Genomic DNA, 14,384 nt, shown 5'->3' with positions numbered 1-14,384 from the left:
GCCTGGATAGCTCAGTCGGTAGAGCATCAGACTTTTAATCTGAGGGTCCAGGGTTCAAGTCCCTGTTCGGGCGAAAAATTCTTTTTGTCCTTTTGTACGGTCAAAATTTCTAGACGAAATAGGATAGACTGCGTTATGATAGACTGGAACGGTATGTTCTTTCAACGCCTGGATAGCTCAGTCGGTAGAGCATCAGACTTTTAATCTGAGGGTCCAGGGTTCAAGTCCCTGTTCGGGCGAAAAATTCTTTTTGCCCTATTGCGCGGTCAAAATTTCTAGACGAAATAGGATAGACTGGGTTATGATAGACTGGAAGGGCATGTTCTTTCAACGCCTGGATAGCTCAGTCGGTAGAGCATCAGACTTTTAATTAGGTCTATAACAATATAAGCCAGGTCAATGCAATAGTCAAATATTTAGGAGTCAATCTCGACTATAAGCTCACCTATAAATTACACGTCAAAACCGTCCTGAGAAAAACCTATAGCGTTATGAAACAGATATACCCATTAATGGCTAAGGTTTCTGCAGTTAGTAGTCATAATAAACTCCTCATATACAAAATGATATTACGTCCGATTATAACATATGCTGCAGCGGCGTGGTGTGGTGCAGCAGCCACTAATTTAAAACCCCTGCAAAGCTATCAAAACAAATGCCTAAGATTAGCACTGAACAAAGGGAGGTATGTCAGAATTACTGAACTACACGAACAAGCTCACATGCCTCTGATCAGGGATTACATAATGGAAACAGCAGAAAAATTCTACAACAAACAACTAAAACATAATGGGTTAACAGAAAACATAACCAACATTAGATACAATAACATGCCAATAAATAGCAAGTATGAATTACCATATCAAAAGTTAAAAATCTTTAAAACACCAAAGGAATAAGTACTAACTAACATAGTATCAATCAGCACCTGAAGCCACATCCTAAACGGCTCTGCAATTAACATAAGTAGGTTATTTTCACAAATTAAGTTTTCCTACATGCTAATTACACTCTAAGCCAACAGTAGCTGCAAATATGTACAACAATCATTATACCAAACCTGAACACAGGCTACTACCCAGCGTGCCTTTATAACTCCAAATAGTAGGTTAAGCTTAGATTAAGTAGGTACTAATGTAAACTCTTGTCATATTTTATCCTATATGTATATAATCTTATTTGTAATAAAGAATCTAAAATTCAAAATTCAATTCAGACTTTTAATCTGAGGGTCCAGGGTTCAAGTCTCTGTTCGGGCGAAAAATTCTTTTTGTCCTTTTGCACGGTCAAAATTTCTAGACGAAATAGGATAGACTGCGTTATGATAGACTGGAAGGGCATGTTCTTTCAACGCCTGGATAGCTCAGTCGGTAGAGCATCAGACTTTTAATCTGAGGGTCCAGGNGTTCAAGTCCCTGTTCGGGCGAAAAATTCTTTTTGCCCTTTTGCACGGTCAAAATTTCTAGATGAAATAGGATAGACTGCGGTATGATAGACTGGAAGGTCATGTTCTTTCAACGCCTGGATAGCTCAGTCGGTAGAGCATCAGACTTTTAATCTGAGGGTCCAGGGTTCAAGTCCCTGTTCGGGCGAAAAATTCTTTTTGCCCTTTTGCACGGTCAAAATTTCTAGATGAAATAGGATAGACTGCGTTATGATAGACTGGAAGGTCATGTTCTTTCAACGCCTGGATAGCTCAGTCGGTAGAGCATCAGACTTTTAATCTGAGGGTCCAGGGTTCAAGTCCCTGTTCGGGCGAAAAATTCTTTTTGCCCTTTTGCACGGTCAAAATTTCTAGATGAAATAGAATAGACTGCGTTATGGTAGACTGGAAGGTCATGTTCTTTCAACGCCTGGATAGCTCAGTCGGTAGAGCATCAGACTTTTAATCTGAGGGTCCAGGGTTCAAGTCCCTGTTCGGGCGAAAAATTCTTTTTGCCCTTTTGCGCGGTCAAAATTTCTAGACGAAATAGGACAGACTGGGTTATGGTTGACTGGAAGGGCACGTTCTTTCAACGCCCGGATAGCTCAGTCGGTAGAGCATCAGACTTTTAATCTGAGGGTCCAGGGTTCGAGTCCCTGTTCGGGCGAATTTTTTTTTTCTCTCGAATATCCATTTAACGACGTTTCAAGTCAATTACAAATCGTTTATTACGTGTTGTATAATTAATTAAACATGATCGATCATAATAATATAACTTTTAACTACATACGTAATCGTGTAACTCTAATAGTGCGAGTACTTTCGTGGCGTTCCTCTCTCGTATTTACTGCCGTAGAATGGAACACGTTTGCACACTACTTTCCAGTCGCATAGCCAGATTATAAATATTACAGCGCTCGCAGTATAATTCATCACTGATACTCTCCTGCAAAATGGAACAACTCTGAGGAATCGAGACACGTATGTATGTATGTAGATACGTTTTATTCCTCAGGATGTCGCTTCTTACCATACTTTAGCCTGCTCCCGGATAATCGACCAGTTTGTGAGAGTTGATGGTAATGGCCCGCAGCGTGGCATTTTTATCTCGATTGACACAATTGACATTTACGTAATATGAAATAGGCGATCATCTCTGAATACGATCTTCATTCTTTTCGCGCGACAGTCGCTCTATTTGTCAAAAGCTTCTCGATTGAACTCAGTCGCAATGTTAATTCGGACAATATTCCGACCTGATTTTACACGCTTTTCACTGTGTTTAGCATTCCAACTGTGTTGAAGTATATTTAGTATGTAATTAATTATTCTATAAATATTCTTTATTCTCTGTATTATTACATTATTATTAATATTAATTATTATTACTGTTAATATTATATTAATTTATTATATATTACTAATGTGTCATTATATCATTGTTATGTATTATTGTGTCCATCCATTTGGCAACGAGCCAATATCAATGAAACGATCTCATTCTTGCAACAGGAAAAGCAACCGAGTCTTTATTATGGACAGCTAATAATTTTGTAAAAATTGTTCCGTAGTATTTTTTATATACTTTGACATTAACTATTGCGAAGAACGATTTACGCGAAATTTATAATAGTGTACTACACCTTATACAAGAATTAGTATGTCATATAAGATATATGTAAGCTCGACGATCTTTTCGTGGAATCGCGTTGAATTGTATCGAATCGTGAATTATCCAATTTGATGGCGTGGGGAAACAGGCTTTTTTTATGGACGTCGAATAATAAGGGAAATGCCATGCTTCCTCTCTTTTTTTTTTTTACCGGCTAGCGAATGCATAAAACGACTGAAATAGAGTCTCTATAAATGAAAATGAAACACACACGTGCGCCTCGGATATATTTCCACGGCGGTATCGCACAGGAATATTTCATTTCTCGAATTGCATGTGCGACCGATCGCCAGCTTAACGCATCTGTGTATACACGTATTGTACAAAAGTACCGACTTTTTTCCCGTAGAATCAATTTTTCGAATCGATTCAGATCGTTATCGTCAGAAGAAAACTGCAAAAAAAAGGAATTTTATGCTATATTGCAAAATATATAAATGAAAAAATAAAAATTAATTTAGCAAGTTTCTTTGTGCAGGGTGTCTCAAGGTACATAATAATTATCAAAGCTAAATCGGCATATCTGTATTAACCCTTTCAGTATTTAGCTCACCCATTCAAGATGCCTAAAATAATTAGTTTGCTTATTAGAAACTCAAATACATTAAATATTACAATATATATATAGATTGTAGTATGTAATGTATTTGAGTCTCTAATATTTTATGTATTATTTATATATTGTTAAATATATATATATTTGCTAATATATTATGACTATTGAACAAGATTAAATAAAAAACTATTCACAAATGATTAAGCTGATTTGGACTGAAAGTAAATAATTTTCCTCAAATAGAAATAACAGATTAACGAAAATGATTCATTATTTCGAATGATGGTTATTTTTTCTTTTTATCTTTATTTGACCAACTCTACTTGACAATAGATAAAATTGTCATCTTTATTATGCGCGAGCAAAAGGGGAGAAACTGTTTCGAAGTGAAGAATCGTTTCCTTATCTACGTTCGGTGTACAAGTTGAAAACCCAAGAGGAATTGTGCAACATTCGTGCCAGTCTCCTCATCCTTTCATATCTTCTAGCAGAAAAGCTGATTACATCGGAATCAACACGTAAATCGTCGAGAAATTTCATCAGAATTGTTGTTCTAAAATTAGTCGTCTATGCGTGTCCTCGTTTGTTGATTTCGATTATTTTTTGGCTCATGTAGATAAGCCAATATATCGTGATGAACGTGTAGGCGGTCGTGTAAACGTTGTCACTCATGTCAGAAATACAAAATTTCTCGCAATGTTTCACATATACATATACATATACATATACATATAGAGAGAGATTTAAATATGTCAAAGAATAAATATATTGTAGAGGTTTTACAATCGAAATTGCTGCTAACAAATAGTTTATTTAAAAATAAAATGAAATTAAATTAAATTTCATTCTTATAATTGAGATTGAAAGTTCGTCCCTGAATAGGTGGCAATGTTTATTCAATTTGAAGAAAACGACATTACTTATGGGTCCCCCGATACATAATGGAGGCACGGAGAGGAGCTTTCCTCAAATTATATTTATTTGTTCTTTCACAGAATTTTATGATCGCGCGTTGCGCGCTCGTTGTAAGATAGTTTCGGATAGTTTAGAATAGTTTATTGTTGCCGTCAGCTGGTTATTTTTTCCACCAGCGTTCTTTAACGATATGCGTCGTACGCCCGCGAGTTCTTTTGTCTCTTCGCGCGACGAGCCCATGCTCCCACGTTTTTCCACCCTCGCGTTTTCTCTCTCTCCCCAGCTTCCATCGGGAGAAAGTTACGCGCGCACATGTTTCGTATGTCTCTCCTCGAGCCTCGTAAAATTTCGTTTCTGTGAACTCGTTGTTGTACGCGCGATGCGCATGGTGTGCACACCACTCGTGCTACCACGTGGCGTTGCACCGAACGAGGAGTTTGTTTTTACCTCGTCCGGCTACGTATATTTACGCTTTTCACCGAGGTCCCTTGGATAACGGGCGAACAAAGCTCTTCTTTTCGAAACGCCCAGCACCTCCTCTCCCTGTGGCTTCACGCGCCGATGCGCTCGTCTTCGTTTCGCGGATCAAAGTAAACGTGGATTTACCGATTGTTCTCTCCGTATTCCGCCACGAGGAATTCTTGTTGTAACGTAAGGATCCCTCTGTAATTACAGCGATAAACATATTTAGCAATATATGAATTTTTTGTAATTTTTATGAACGCTGGCGATTAAATTGATGGGTACCTGAAAATTCGCCTGAATCGAACGCGACGTTTGAGAGTCGTGTGTTCAAAAGAATCTTTGACAGATTTTTTAAAAAATTCAAACTTCAAATCTGCTTATGAAACACACACACACACACACACACATATATATATATTGGTTTTATCTCCACTGGCGAGTATTATCGATTACTCACCGCACAGCTACTTCACTATTCGTCTCACGACCATTGCAACGTGACGTTCTCGCATTTTTTTCTTTCCGGTATCGCGAATCGCGTTACTCGTTTCGCTACTTTGTATCACGTCGAGTTTTTGTCAGGCGAGCAAAGTTAAGGCTCTGAGCTGTCGTCGTAAATCGCACACAGATCTAAACAGGATTCAGTTCGACCAGCCAAGAGTCGCGGCACATGGAAATCCCCGTTATCAGTTACATAGTAACTGATTCATAGTAAATTGATTCACGAAGAGAAAAAACGGAGAATTTTTTCGATCTTTTAACAACAGTCGCGTTGGTAGTAATAAATTGATTCACGAGGAGCAAAAAACGAAGGATCTTTTCCATCGTTTAACGGCGATCGCATTCGTGGATATGCAACATTGAGCAACATTGACGTTTGATAGGAGCGGCTAATCAATATTGGAAACTTTTTTCCGATATATCTGTTGAATATACTTGTCGGTGTGTGACCTGTCGTTAACTCGAACAAAACATGGAAAAATAATCTTTTTCTTTGAAGATGATAAAGTTGCAGACGATCATGTAATTACTCATTAATAAAAGTGACTTTATTCTTTGTATGTCTCTATTTTCCAATTTAATTTGTCTCTTAGCGTAAAATTGACGCGCAAATTAATAATTCTTTTATTGATAGATACAATAAATTTCGATTCAATTGTACATTTTGTATAAATTGTTATACAAATTTTGGGGAAAGTAAACGGATAAGGATTAATAAAGTAGAATACTTGACAGTTGGTCACTCGTTAAAATTACAATGATTGATCATTCTAGCACCGTACAAGATATAATTTAGTATATTACAAGGTGTGTACAAAACACAATACACACCATAGAATATATATTTATCTAATTTAAATTATCTAATCTAATCTTATCTAAATCGGAGAAAAGAAATGAATATTTTCCAGTCAAACTTAACAATTTGCCAAGTATACTTGAATTTAGCTACTTATTATAATTAGGGATAGGAATAAATAATCAGCAGGGTGTTCCTCTATACGCGAAAATAAATAAAAAAATGTAGAAGAAAGTTTTTCCCTGTTTGGTTAAATATTAATATAATTATACAATATAATATAATTATAATATTACTTATTGTATATATTAATTATATATAATATAGTATAATTACATAATTAATAATATCAAAGCATTAATGCTTTAATTCAAACTTAATTCCTTCGAAAACAAATCTTACGAGAAAATTGTATTCAACCCTTTTCACTCATTTTCACAGAATAACATTGCTATTCATCACCACTCCGTAATTAGTCAAATTTGATTCAGTGTAATTGACAAATTTTCAAATTTAATGCTCCCGAAAACGAAGTCTCAAAACAAAAGAACTTATTGTTGCACGTATGTAATTTTGAACATTCGCAGAGTGGTTGTGAAAGAAGCGAGCATAATGAAGTGAATACGTAATTATCGACACGCGAATGCACGTCATAAGACGGTACGTGCTGCAAAGTGATCACGGCATTCGAATGCAAAAATCATATCGATCGTAAGATCGGTATTCAGCCGGCGGCCTGTTTATTTGACTAGGGGCATTTAAATGCATCCGAGAAGACACTCTCGGCGATTGAATCTATTCAAGAGCTTGTAGCATGCTTGCGGGCCGATCCTTTAAAGCCTGGTTCACACCGAGCCCCATTGTGCAACTTATTAGGATTGGAACCTCTAGCTTTAGGCTAGAGGTTCTCAACTCAATTGGTAAGAAGAATTTTTGAGATTGTGTGGTAAGAGCTCGAAAATCGAGCTTGATACTATTGATAATATTAATACTTGAAATTTAAATATTATAGTTATTGTTAAAAGTTAATATTAAATTCTTGATATTAATTGTTATTATTTATATTATTATATTATATGGCCAAAATGTTACCATTTATATTATTTATATTATTACATGGCCAATATGATACTGACATCATAATAATAACTAGCAAAAAGTAGAATTACAGTAATCTCTTCCTTCGTTTATTATTAATATTCTTATATACGTTCATTTCATTTAATTATTATTAACGTTTGTTGTTAATTTAATTTCTTACTTGTTACCGATGTAATACATTATGATGTTTAATTTAATTGAACATGAAAACAACGCCGTGTAACGATAATTTTTACACTTGTGAACGTCGCTGCAATTGCCCCCCGGAAGAAGTAGAAAGTATTAATCGTAGAATTTTCCAGCCTTGGCTGTGTCACAGCGAATCCCCAAATGGAAATTTATCGAGACGCATAAGTACTGTTCGATGTAGAGACAGACCCTCCTGCGTATTCAGTTTCCTCTGGCCCGTGACGAAGGCCGTGCTCCGATTTACGTTTCCGTTCGCTCGTAAAACGACTTCCGGCGACACCTGCGCTCCTCCGGTTCAAAGTTATGACCCGTGGCGATCCAGAGTTGCGCGTAAATCGTTAACGCCGTGTTACGTCTATGCCTATATATTCCACGACGTGTAGGTACCATGTATCGTATTGATGGCGAATCTAACTCACCTCGTGGACTTGCAGCGAATGATCATTGAATCAATTCGAGATCCCCGAGCCTAGCGATCAATTTACCTCGAAATTCTTGTAACGAAGTCAACATTTTGTATGTGTTGGAAAAGTATGTAATTATAACTTATAATATTAATTACTCGTGGCATTTGTAATTGACAGGATTATCGAAATGTTCAATCGTTTCACGAGTAAACGATATTATATTTACATTTAATATATTTTATAATATAAAGTAATATATTATATAATTATTAATAATTATTCATTATTATTGTATTTACATTTTATTATTGACAATTCTATGACTTGCAATTAGTCACGAATATTATAATGCTCGGTGATTGCATATTAACGAATACATTTTACGTAAGTTTGACAGTACAGCCCTTGGTTATTGAATTAAGATCAGTTTTACATGTTTTTAATAAAATTGAAAGATTCGAAGGAGGTTTATATAACGTATGTACCAATAATAATTAATATATCATATCATTGATTTCTTACGACTGGGTTATTTATTGTGCATCGAGTGCAGTTCGCGATAGAATACTAGTTGTAACAAACAAGTGATTAGAAGAACACTCCATTTGGATCTCCGTGTGTGTCATTTATCTTGCGTTATGAAAAAAAATCGGAAAGAAAAAATTGCAGACATGATAGAATGTATACGCGGCAGAAAGAATACACTATTCTGTAATGAAAACAAGAAGTCATGGACTGTCGACGTGTATGCGATTCTTTACGTACACACTTTATACTCGTAGGGTATGTACATATTTGGACATTACTAAATTAGTGCAGCATAAAATACAGTTAAATGCAATCTTGAAATAAATTTGGTAATTAGGTAACTGAAGACTCTGCAGAGTGACTTTGACACTAGAACTACCAAAGTATAAAAATTGCATCGGAGAAATTAGAATGCAAGGAGTCGAGGAAAGTTTATAATGGAACAACGAACGCAAACTTTTATTATATATAATACTCCACAATTATCACTCAAATTTCTAAAAAACGCAACATTCTAAATCTGCAAAACTGTTTCTAAAAAGTTATAAATTCGTCATTTTTCATTTGGCAATTTTTTAGTGCTCCAAATTCATTGTTGAAATAGGTGTTTTTGATCACTTAAAAATTTTTCACGAATCACCAGTCATTTATTAAAAATAAATGAAACTCGAAAATCAATAGTAGCTAAACTCATTAGCAGTCGATCTGCCGAAACGTAGCAGAAATGTCAAATTTTTGACAAAATCGGACTAACATTAATTGTTAATCCAATTATTTGTGCACGGTAACGTGTATACTTTTAATGTTATCATTAAATTGCATTCGAATCTGTTCAATTTTGTCAGAAACATGTAAGACACGTTAACAATCGAGGTTGATTGTAATTCAATGGCCAGGGGCTGTCATTAGCATCCGGAAGTAAATCCGCCCCTTATACTTAACGCATCGGGGTACTTCGTGTTAAACAGCCACGTTGAAAGATTTCCGCGTCTGATTATCATAGCAGAACGACATCGTTACGACTATCGGGAACTTGCAGTTTTATCGCAACGTCAGAGCTACATATCTGGCGAATACATGAATCACGATAGCCCTGGGACTCGGTGTGGAAAGTTTACGCCACGTTTGTCTCTCTAATCTTTGGCGTGACTCCAATTAACATTCGTCTAGTATTACGTGCCGCCTCGACGGTTTTGTAAATAATATTTTTCTAGACTATGGAAGTTAAGCTCGCGATGCGTCGCGAAGAAACCGGGGAGGGATTTATCGAGATGGTAGGTTGTTTGACAAACGAAAGATAACTTCTGCTGAGTAGTGTCGCAAACTATGATGCTTCGTATCGTGCAAAATGTCATTAATGGTTAACCACCGTTTCTCGACGATTTTCTACAATTTTCTTTTCAATTCTTCTGGCGAGCATTATTCACCGCAATTGTGACAACTGTTTTAAGTAGAAAGTATCGAGAAACATTGTACGTGTGTAGTTTTCATTCATCGGTTTAGAGAAGGTAAATTTAAAATATGAACGTTCAGTTTAGAGAAGGTAAATTTAAAATATGAACCAAAGTTTCTCTGCTGTTGGTAATTGTAATGATTATTATTATCATTTGATATTTAATAATTAAAATACTTATATTTATTAAATTTATATTATATATATTTAAATATTTATATATTTATAACAATTTATATTTATATTTATATTTAACAACTTATATTTAACAATTACATGCATATATATTATTTAATATATAATAATCAATATAATATTAAAATAATAATTCGTTGAAACGTAATAAATCATCAGCGAATTAACAAATAATCTCGTTATAAATTCAACGATGTATAACTCGTTGTTACTTGAGCCAATAATCCATCGGCTAATATAGTACAGTGTAAATTATACGAAATATCTGCAGCAAGATATAATACTCGTTGGAACATTTAGTTGTGATTTAACACGTTCAACTGGCAGGCAGAAAAGTGTAAGCTACAGTAGCCGCGGGAGTACGTAAACAGGAAGGGGATTAGAACGACGAATCGTGTATACAGACGGTTCATTGAAAACAATGAACGGTCTGTTCGAGTACATCGTTGCCCCTCTGCATCTTGCTTTTTCCCTTCGTTGGCTGGCCGTGTTCTCTCCAACTCGTGTCTCTAGTCATAGTTTCTCTCGTGGCTCGACCAAATTTAGAATCGAGCCGTATCTTGCCGTTCCGTTCGACCTTTGCTGTCGCTTCTTACTTACTTTTCCCACGTTCTATCCCCCTTTTCCTTTGGCATTGGCTTTCCTCTTTTCGTCATCTGTCACGTTCAGCGTTGGGCTGATTCTACTCGAAACGAAACTAAGAGGAACAAAGAAATTTGAAAGGACGAGTTATCTCCACTGATTTATTGTTTTTATTACGTTGAAAAGTCAGTTGGGAAAGGTCCAAATCCAGATGAATAATTTACAGATAATTTTACAAAATAACAAATAATCGTAGCTGAAGTCGAAGGTTATATAATAAATTATTTACAGAAACAAATAGAATACAAGAGTATTTTAATCGATGATCGAATAATAAAGTCACCTGCACACGCAACATTATTTCATAGTAATATTAACTTATGTATTAATCGTAGTATCTCTTCTTATACTATAAACTATATATACCGTATAATATACTATACTGTAATATTACAGTGTAATATATATATTCTTATACTATATAAACTATATATACCGTATAATATACTATACTATAATATTATAATTGTATAAATACTATATAATACTATACTAATACTATAATTATATAAATACTATATAATACTATACTAATACTATAATTATATAAATACTATATAATACTATACTATACCGTAATACTATAATTATACTATATAAATTGATATTATATCATTTAAATCGAAGCTAACTGGCGGTTTGCACGCTTTTGCCCCTACTTTCCTGACCGCTACCCCCTCCACTGCATCGATCTCTCAGCTACATTGAAGTTTCTTCACCGTGCGTGTGTCCCCCACTCTCTCAGTTCTAGTCAGGAAGTGGAGGGGGAACTAGGGACCAGGAAAGTAGGGGCAAGGGCTCGCGTGCCGCCAGTTAGCCATCTCTGATTTAAATAATCATTTTTGTACGTATTGTCCAAACCATATTGTATTTAATAATAGGCATGCGAAATGATGGGGATTCGATGGTTGTTAAGCTCGTGAAAATTCAAACCACTTCGACATAAGATTTAAACGTGAAACTCAGTAACTTCTGAAAATCGATATATGGATGGCAAGACTTCGACTGAACGCTTGGAATTTTATTTTATTTTATTCCCAAAGAGCATCACTGTGAAACTTTATCTGGGTCGTGGGTGATCCGTTGATGGGTGATAGACACTCGAATCTGAGTTCCGATATCGTTTGATATTTTCCAAGACTGTGCGAGAAGTTGCGAGAGTTCTGGAAATTTCGAGATTCTCCAAAGTCTTGGAAAGCCTCGGTTATTTCGGTGAGGTTTCTTGGAATCTTGGCATGCAGTCAATATTTAGCAAACATTTTCAATGCTTTAATCCAAATAGAAATCATTGACGTAAGGTATTGAAGACAATCTGGGAATTTCGAGTTAACGCGAGTGCAATTTACGTTAGTTCTCTTTTTATTTACACGGCGTGTATTGCGCAATTGGTTGCGCAAATGCTTCGAAAAGTTTTAGCGATGAGAAAGGATTAAGCGGAATAATTGAAGAACCGTGTAAAACAGGAAGGATTTCTAATGATTGTATAGAACAAAGAACTATGTATCGGATAAACTGCAAAGACGAATGACGTAAATGCACTTTAAGATTTCCAAGACATTTGAAACTCTCACTCTTCGCGACTAAATTGTAGATTTTTCTGCATTCGTGAGAAACGTTCAAAATATTATATTCCTTACAATATTTAATAGGTGAACTATGTTTCATTAATTTAAGTTTAATTAAATTTCATTAATTAATCAAACTAGATTCAATTATCTTCATAAAAAACGTAATATCGCGCAACTGTCTGGTTTTTATGAGATTCTCGAGATCTTTAAGAATTCTAACACGTTGAATTCCATTTGAAGCGATTTGAATTATTCTAATCTCTTAACGTATACTTGAAAATTATACGCCTCGTCGTTATCGTTGGGATTGAAAAATCATCGAGTACTTAGTAATTTAAAATTATTAAATTTATATATATATATATATATATATATAAAGAATTAATTATTATTATTTTTTTAATTACATTTGTAAAAAGTTTTTTCATTATTTAAGATTTTTAATTACAATAGAATTTATACATAAAATTTTTACTTTATTTATCATTATATACAGATATAGATTATAATTATCATTATATACAGATATAGATTATAATTATCTTTTATATTTTTAATGTGTACAGTGTGCGAAGGTGATTTTATATTATACAACACTGAGGAACGTGTTCGCGTGTGTTCGTGAACGTTCGCGAACGCGAGTCAAGTACCGAGCGGCAATCTCGAGCTGGCATTGCTCGCGGGAATAGCGAGGTGAGGCGGAGCAGACTGCTTGGTGCCAGACGTACAGATCCCTCTCTTTCGGTCTCTCTTCCATCGCCGTTTGCCTTCCATCTCGGTTCTTTCTCTTTCTCTTTTTCGCTCCTCTGCCTTCGCCTCTTCTCTTCAACTCGTTTCTCTTCGCTTGTTCTCCTCTCCTCTCCTCTCCTCTCTATGTCTCTCTCTGTTCAACATTCGCACACGTGTGCGTCTCCCGCTGCCGTCCCGTTTTTCCTCGCTCGTCTATTTCCTCCTGTCCGCGTGGCGGCTCGCGATGCTCGGAGGTCAGGCTAGAACAGCCAAACCTCGCGCTTTTACGTAATCTTATCTGCCGGAGTGTGTAATTGCCGCAATCGTTGCATCGCCAGCGACGTGTTCCTCTCGAGCTCACCTGCTCTCTCGAGATGTGGGGATGTATGTGGCCTTCGCCTTCTGAGGAATCAGAGGGTGCAGAGGAAATTCGCGAGTAGCAAGAGACACGTCCGTTTTCACGTGTGGCCGTTTGCAAATACGTATGTATTTCATACTTCGTTTTACCTTGCTTGTTCTTGCACAATTAATATAACGATACATAACGTGTAATAATATAACAATACATTTAATAAAATAATTTTTCGATGTAATTATTTCAGTTTGACACAATTTTATAATATAGGTAGCGTCCATTGTTAAAAAATTCAAAATATCTCTCTTTTTCGTTAAATGATCGCATTAGCTCTAAACAAAATCCTTGTAAGACCAAAATCAGCTCCAAAGACTATTGCTGTATATAATATATATAAATTTTTTATATAAATATATATAAATAAATCCTTGTAAGACCAAAATCAGCTCCAAAGAATATTGCTGTATATAATATATATAAATTTTTTATATAAATATATATAAATAAATCCTTGTAAGACCAAAATCAGCTTCAAAGAATATTGCTATATATAATATAAATTTTTTATATAAATATATATAAATAAATAATAAGTATATATATAAATTATTTATATAAATATATATAAATAAATAATAAATATATATATAAATTATAAATAACAATAATATACGTATATATATTATAAATTTTTCTCAATAAATAAATATATATAAATATATATAAACTTTATTTTCGGCCTCTGCGGCTAAGGAACTTACAAACCTTACTATCACGTTCACAACTGATCATACAGTTCATATTAACTAATCTAGGCTTAAACTACAAAATACAAAATATCAATTATAATCTGCTTAAGAACTATTTATTATAAACTCAAATAAAT

At 34.9% G+C, this 14,384-nt stretch overlaps 1 protein-coding gene and 7 non-coding genes across 9 annotated transcripts in view; all 8 read left to right on the top strand.

Moving 5' to 3' along the window:
* Trnak-uuu lies at positions 1-73 on the top strand. The gene has a single exon. It is a non-coding gene; the product is annotated as a tRNA-Lys (tRNA).
* The window catches only part of LOC122539115 (sestrin-1), a 233,758-nt gene that overhangs the window by 139,259 nt on the left and 80,115 nt on the right, over positions 1-14,384 (top strand). The window lies entirely within an intron of this gene.
* Trnak-uuu lies at positions 167-239 on the top strand. Its single transcript has one exon. It is a non-coding gene; the product is annotated as a tRNA-Lys (tRNA).
* On the top strand, positions 1,353-1,426 carry Trnak-uuu. Its single transcript has one exon. It is a non-coding gene; the product is annotated as a tRNA-Lys (tRNA).
* On the top strand, positions 1,520-1,592 carry Trnak-uuu. Its single transcript has one exon. It is a non-coding gene; the product is annotated as a tRNA-Lys (tRNA).
* Positions 1,686-1,758, top strand: Trnak-uuu. The gene has a single exon. It is a non-coding gene; the product is annotated as a tRNA-Lys (tRNA).
* Positions 1,852-1,924, top strand: Trnak-uuu. The gene has a single exon. It is a non-coding gene; the product is annotated as a tRNA-Lys (tRNA).
* Positions 2,018-2,090, top strand: Trnak-uuu. Its single transcript has one exon. It is a non-coding gene; the product is annotated as a tRNA-Lys (tRNA).

Source organism: Frieseomelitta varia, unplaced genomic scaffold (assembly GCF_011392965.1).
Source record: "Frieseomelitta varia isolate USP_RPSP 00005682 unplaced genomic scaffold, Fvar_1.2 scaffold_191, whole genome shotgun sequence".
Lineage (NCBI taxonomy): Eukaryota > Metazoa > Arthropoda > Insecta > Hymenoptera > Apidae > Frieseomelitta > Frieseomelitta varia.
Note: the sequence above shows the minus strand (reverse complement) of the source record. Positions and strands in the feature narration are given on the sequence as shown.